The sequence below is a fragment of the Symsagittifera roscoffensis genome, chromosome 4 (genome assembly GCF_963678635.1).
Source record: "Symsagittifera roscoffensis chromosome 4, txSymRosc1.1, whole genome shotgun sequence".
Lineage (NCBI taxonomy): Eukaryota > Metazoa > Xenacoelomorpha > Acoela > Convolutidae > Symsagittifera > Symsagittifera roscoffensis.
The window spans coordinates 55,486,834-55,494,335 of NC_087065.1; positions in this window are offsets into that span (position 1 = coordinate 55,486,834).

The window sequence follows — 7,502 nt, forward strand, 5'->3', positions numbered from 1 at the left end:
ACTACGTTGGACCGGGAAAAACGTTTCGACTGAGTTTGACCCATCGTTTTATCGACCGAGAAGCGTTTCGACTAAGAAAAAAAAACATTTTGACTGTGGTCGACCGGGGCAAAAATTTTGACTGAGTTCAGTCCATAATTTTTTTCGACCAAGAAAAAACACTTTGATTGCGTTTGACTGTTAAATAGGTTTTATCCGCAAAAATCAGATAAATTTTAATTACTATAAGAATATTTTTAGCTTTGAAGTAAACGCTGGCTGTTTATCCATTAAATAATTCTGTTTATTTGATGACTATTCCTTAACGTTTGGCGGCTTATCTTTTGATCAGGCCGAGACTAATTTTTCGACCATGCCACTACTAATTTTTTACTATGCCGCGACTAAATTTTCGATCATGCTGCAACTAATTTTTCGACCATGCCGCGACTAATCTTTCAACCATGCCCTTGACTAAACTTTCCAACAAGCCGCGACTAACTTTTTGACCACGCTACGAATAGTTGTTTGACTATGCCGCGACTAATTATTTGACCACGCCTTGGCCAATTTTTTTTTACCACCCTTCGACTTATTTTTGACCATGACGCCACTAATTTTTTGTCAATGTCGCGACTAATTTTTTTTACTACACCGCGATTCTTTTGTCGACCATGCTGCGACTTATTTGTTGAGTATAGTTTTTGACCATGCTGCGACTATTTTTTTGACCACGCCGCGACTCTTTTCTTTCGACCATGCCGCGACTAAATTTAGGACCATGCCATGACTATTTTCTAGACCATGCCGCGACTAATGTTTTTACTATGCCACAACTAATTGTTTGACCACGCCGCGACTCTTTTTTCGACCATGCTGCGACTTATTTTTTGAGTATAGTGCGACCATTTTTTTGGTTAGGCCGCGACAAAATTTTCAACCATGCTGCGACTATTTTTTTGACCACGCCGCGACTCTTTTCTTTCGACCATGCCGCGACTAAATTTAGGACCATGCTACGACTATTTTCTAGACCATGCCGCGACTAAGTTTTTTACTATGCCACGACTAATTGTTTGACCACGCCGCGACTCTTTTTTCGACCATGCTGCGACTTATTTTTTGAGTATAGTGCGACCATTTTTTTGGTTAGGCCGCGACAAAGTTTTCAACCATGCTGCGACTATTTTTTTGACCACACCGCGATTCTTTTCTTTCGACCATGCCGCGACTAAATTTAGGACCATGCCACGACTATTTTCTAGACCATGCCGCGACTAATATTTTTACTATGCCACGACTAATTGTTTGACCACGCCGCGACTAATTTTTTGACCACTCCGCGACTAATTTTTCGACCATGCCGCGACTGAATTTAGAACCATGCCACGACTTATTTCTAGACCATGCCGCGACTAATTACCTTAAGAATTTTTTAGCTTTGAAGTAAACGCTGGCTGTTTATCATTCAAATGTTTCAATTTATTTGATGACTATTCCTTAAAGCTCGGCGGCTTATCTTTTGACCAGGCCGCAAATAATTTTTTGACCATGCCGCGACTAGTTTTTAATCATTGCGACCGAGAAACGCTATTTACAGACTCAGTCAACTATTAATTTTTCGAACATACCCTGACTAATTTAGCGACCATCGCGACCGACGAAGTCGAAAAATTAATCGTGGACCTCGACCCGTAATGATTAAGGTTATTTATGCATAATTTGTTCAATTACGTTCAAAAATTTGACCTTTATAAATACTTAACTCATCGATTTGTAGCTGGCTCAGTTCACTTATTTTGAGTTTCTCTGCTTTTAGACCGTGGCCCAAATGATCAATACCCCTAAAAAAGAGCTAGCTAATAAGACGACAGGCCGTTATTACGACAAGACATTAAGACGATAAATAAAAGTTAACACATGTAAAATGAGCAGTTCGAATTAAAGTGGTTTAGGTTTCTCAAAAATCCAATGTGGAGATTGCGGTTAGCGTCGTCTTAAAGTCCCATCAAAAATGGTTGTCGTCTTAACGAGTGTCATCTTAACTGCCGGTAACCCCCCCCCCCCAAACAAAATGAACCCAGTGAACAGTCTCCCCTCCCCCACTAAAACTTAATGAGATGTTCAAGTAAATAAGCTTGCATGTACTATGCTCATGTGCGGTTCGCTGAAAAAAAATACTTTGAACCAAACAACAATCTCCCCATTAAATTGATTTGGGGGAGGGAGATATTGTTCACTTGGTCTTAGACCCTTTCTGTGGTGCTGTCATCCGGCACGGATCGATAAACCCTGATATATTTGATAGTTACATTTATGCTTAGCTCACCATGTGAGTCAAAGTTATGTTTGGTCATTTGACCTTGTAAGACGCTAAGCCACTGATCGATATGAGCAGTAGCTCAGACAATAATAAATGGTTTTAAGAAACAGTTGTTTTGTCACGGTTACGCTAGAGACCTCGTTTATCAACCCGTTTAGATTCAGTAATCAACACGCTCATACTTACAGGTATGACATGGTGCATCCAGCAGGGTATTCAAAAAATCCGTTGAGTATTAATTCGTTTTAGGAGAAGGCTTCAGCTGAACCACCTTTAGAGTGGTCTAAATGGGTAGCAATACTTGAGATGGCGGTGTTTGAAAATATGGAATTGAGGTACGAATCATGCTAAGAGCTAGACCAGCACCAATCGAACCAGCAGAACCTTTTTATGAAGTCAAAATAACTAGTGAGACGGAGGCGCAGAAGAAAAACCGTGACGTTAGAAAACAAGTAAAACGAGTCGGTTGGGAAAATCGCGTGTAAAAAGCCCGCGAAAAAATAGTGTTGTGTAATTCGTTCGATTGGGACGAGGCGGATGCGAAAGTCCGCAGTTATCTTTGACTATGTCTTTGCGCAGAGGGGCAACGACAGATCCAACAAAAGAAACCAAACCTCGACCTGCACACCGTCACCACAAAAAACTTTATGACGATTTTAGAAGATAATTTTGTGACCACCAGAATCTTAGCATTCGGGCGGTACAACTTTATCTGTCGAAAACAAAAGAAAACAGAAAGCCTTGAACAATTCCACGCGGACTTAATTGAACTGGCTTCAAGAGCCGATTGCGGAGATCGAGAGGACGAGTGGGTGAGAGACATGTTCACTGCCCACCTGCACAACAAAAAAGTTGCGGAAGAACTATTAACTGCAACAGCTAGTCCTCAACACGCATACGAATAAGCAATCCGCCAAAAAAAGGTGTCGAATATAGTCGAACCATGAAGACAACCCCATTCTGAGGCCAAATAGCAGGAACCAATACACTACATCATTCCAAGTGGTCGCAAAAACTACACAAACAGTCAAAATTCGTAGAGAGGTCAGGGCGGATCTCGAAGCAGACCATATACTCGTGGGACACATAATAAAAAGAGTTCAGAAATCACGATCTACTAATTATAATACACAAAAGCAGTGTTACAAGTGCGGCAACCAGTTTGATCTAAATTACTTAGAGTCGTGTCCAGTAAAGTACAAAATTTGCTCAAAATCCACCAAGCGGGACCATTTTGCGAAAGTATGTCGATCTCCAAATGTCAATTACATGGAGGACCGAAATCACAAATAACAAGAGGAAATAGAAACTGAGAGACAAGATACAGACAACGATTCAGTTGCGTTTGCAGAATTTACATCCAAAGACAGTTGGGAAGAATATCAAGTCAATAATTTTTCGGTTATAGCAATTTCAGAAGTTTTAGAGGTAAAAAATTCAGTTAGTTTGGCGGAAGATGACATCAACGGACATATTGTAAAACTGAAAACAAAAACAGATGAGCTAATTCTATTGCCGACTCCGGAAGCCCAATGCTATTTATAAACGAAAAAACGGCTCGGCGATTACAAGAAAACGACAAATCAATAATTTTCAAAAATACGGACCCTGCAGACCTTCACGTTTAAGTGACTACGTTGCATACAAATCCGCGAGGAGATCTGGACCTTGTCTACGTTTTTTGGACATTGAGAAACCCAACGCACCTCAACACCCGATTAAAGAAGACACAGTGACAGGTCTACGAAAGAAACTAACCAGCAAAAAACAGGCTGCAGGTCAATCAAGCAGTCTAGCAAAGCGACGAGCTAAACAAAAGGGAAGACGACAGGCAGCCCGCCTACTCGCGCAACAAGAGGAATGAGCCTCCAACCGGAAAAGGAAGCAACGGAAACATCCAAAGCCACCCACAAGATCTCCGACCGTAAGAAAGAAGAAGAAAGGTCGTCAACGGCGTCAGAGATTTCAGCACCGTCGCCCAAACGGCAAAATGAAAAGAACACATCGCCAAACATCATATCGAATAATCCAACCAAAAATCGACAAGAAAGCGCCAGTCATCATTAGCTAACGCACTTGAAAAGCCCATACTAATAAACGCGATCGAAAACAAAAAATCGGCTACACAAAAAAAAGATTAACTTTAATATTGATTCACAAACGGAATCGACAGAGTCACCGACGAAAACGAGTCTCAAAACACAGGAAATGGGTTTATCGGACCAGGCATGCATAAAGCTCCTCGAGGCAATCAGCAAAAAAACCGAATCAAGAATGCAGAAGACTGAAATTATTGACCTTATCTCTCCAGAGAACACCCGGAAATAGAAACGACGGAAGTATTAGTCATCGAGAAAACAGGCGGGAATAATAACACGATGGACAAATAAAAAGATGACGAAACAAACGAGGAACAAGAGAAACAAGCGGAGGACGATAACAACAATAAATAGAGAAGTCCCCCAGTGACTATAAACTCAATTTAAAAACATTTATTGTTCATATCTTTCTCCTAGGGGGAATGTCATCCGGCACGGATCGATAAACTCTGATATATTTGATATATACATTTATGTTCAACTCACCATCTGAGTCAATGTTATGTATTTTGTCATTTGACCTTGTAAGGCGCTAAGCCAGTGATCGATATGAGCAGTAGCTCAGACAACAAAAAAAAATTTTAAGAAACAGTTGTTTTGCAAGCTTACGCTAGAAATCTTGTTTATCAATCCGCTTGGATTCAGTAATCAACAAGCTCATACTTAGATACATAGGTATGACAGGTGCCAGGAAAATACAGGCATAAAAACGGCAAGACATTTAGACGACAAAAATGCATCAGCATCAGCGGCGGTCCTATGATTTTCTCGAGGGGGGCGGATTTTCAAAAAAAACTTTAAATTTTTATTGACCTTTTTAGGTCGATCAAATTGGTTTTCTGAGCTCTCTTAAATCACTATAAAGACCTCATTTTGACCTAATTTTTTGCGCCACAGGCAAATTTTTGAAAAAACAGGTCAAAAAGCGCATTTTTTTTGGAAAATTTTGACCAATAAATAGCGTTTTTTTTAGCGCGCGCTCCCCCCCGCCCCCCTCCCCCCCCCCCTCAAAATAACATATACTGGCGCCGAGAGCGCCTTTAGAAAAATTTTAGCGTCAGTCAGCAAGAAATGGATATCTCAAAATAGAAGAAAGGGGGACCCCTTTGTGTTGGCAGGGAGTGGAATCAGGGGTTTGTAATATTGTATTGCAATACTATTGCTCAGAGACAAAAAATAATTGCTGTAAGACGTAAATTAACAATCAATTATTGCAATTATTGAAATTATTGCTAACTATTGCTATAAATCTAAAAATTATTGTATTTTTCTTTAACAAATCTTCGAAACAGTCTCAACACTCCAAAAACTCTCGTTTATCATCAAGAAAAGCTGCATTTCGAGGTGTCTCGGCAAAAGTCTTTTTCTGTATTGTGAAAACACGTTTGTAAACTTTCGCGGCATTCTGTAATGTAGAAATGGCCAAATGAGTTTCACGCCAGTGACGAGTAGCTATGGCATCTGAAATATGGGTGCCGGACATCAAACCGACGGGACTTCAAGCCGAATTGTAAAATTAGAGACTTCAAGCCGAATAGTTCCTTATAAACTCGTGAAATATGATTAATTTGAAAACTTTTTTTGAAGAATTTCTGAATTTCATGATCTTTCTTCACAAGTTATTGGCGTTTTCATAAAATTTAAGCCTCCAAATGATATTTCGGAAAGTTGAAAAGTAAAACATGGTTTAGGCATTTTTCATGTTTATAATTTATGCATTTCAAAAACCGGCTGATGTTATTAACGGATGCCAATCACAAGTGGTGCATTGTCATGAATAACGCTTTTAATGGACTAAACTTACCAAAATTTCCGAAAAATAACGTTTTACAGATGATAAAATAGTGTTTTGAGGTGCTTGTATAGTTTTAATTTCGGCTTGAAGTCCCTTCGGCTTGAAGTCCCGTCAGCTTGTTGTCCTAGACCCCTGAAATATAACACGTTAAAATGCATCGTAATTCAATTTCAACGTCATCCAATCAGAAGAGAGAGTGATTACATCGACTCGTTTACAATAATTGTATTGTCGACAATGTATTGTTTTTGAACAATCAATAATTGCAATATAAAGTTTGGCAGCAATCAATTATTCCATCATTAATATTGACAATAATTGTTCCGTCAATTATTTATTGCAAACCCCTGGGTGGAAGGCCTGAGGGGGGGGGGGGGGTGCGTTAGTATCCCCCCCCCCCGGGCCTAAATCCGCCGATGTTCAGCATTCAAAATTACTACAAATACTAGCCATGCCATCTCGGATCAACCGTTCACTCTCCCCCCCCCCCTCCCACCCCCCTAAGTGACGTACCGTAGAATCTCCCCCCTAGCCTTGTATTAGTTTTGAAAATTGATTTCGTATAAAATATTTTTTTCAAACAAAAGGCAGAATAGACTGCTCGAGAAAATTTTTCAAAAGGAATACCAATTAAATTGTTAATTAACCAAAATTTTCATCATAATTATTTTATAGTTTTTTTTTATTAATTAGATCAATTTATTTTGCCCTCTAAGTTAATCTATGAAAAAGCATTGTTTTATCCCCCCTAAATTTAAGGTTGATCCGCCATCTCAAAAAAATTATTACAGATTACTAACCACCTAATTACGAGAATTTTTAGCCGAGTTATTTTCTTTTTTAGCTGCCGATATTTTTTTTCGGGTAGCCGGTTTTCCTCCTCGGGGGAAACTCGTCGATTATTCAATCGCGAATCCTGTTCGTTTTCGAAAACTTTTTGACAGTGGTACAGAAAAACCGATTACAAATCAGTTTTGTCAACCTTTGTTTTTAGGAATAAATTTGAACCCCATTCTGACCAGAAAACTGGAAGTAATGGTTGATGCGTGTTTTGTTGTTAAAATTTCCGTTTTGCCTTTCTCAGAAATGCATTTTGCGTGTTAAAACAATCATTTCGCGTTGTCAATTTCTCAGAAATGAACTAAAAATCATTTCTGAGAAACTGACAACGCGAAATGATTGTTTCAACACAAAATACAGTTTCTCGCCTAAAAGTCCCGTCTAAAACGGCTGTCGCCTTATTTGCCGGTCACCCCTTTCTGATTGTAGACAATTATGCTCTGTGCACTAACTCCCTTGCAACTAA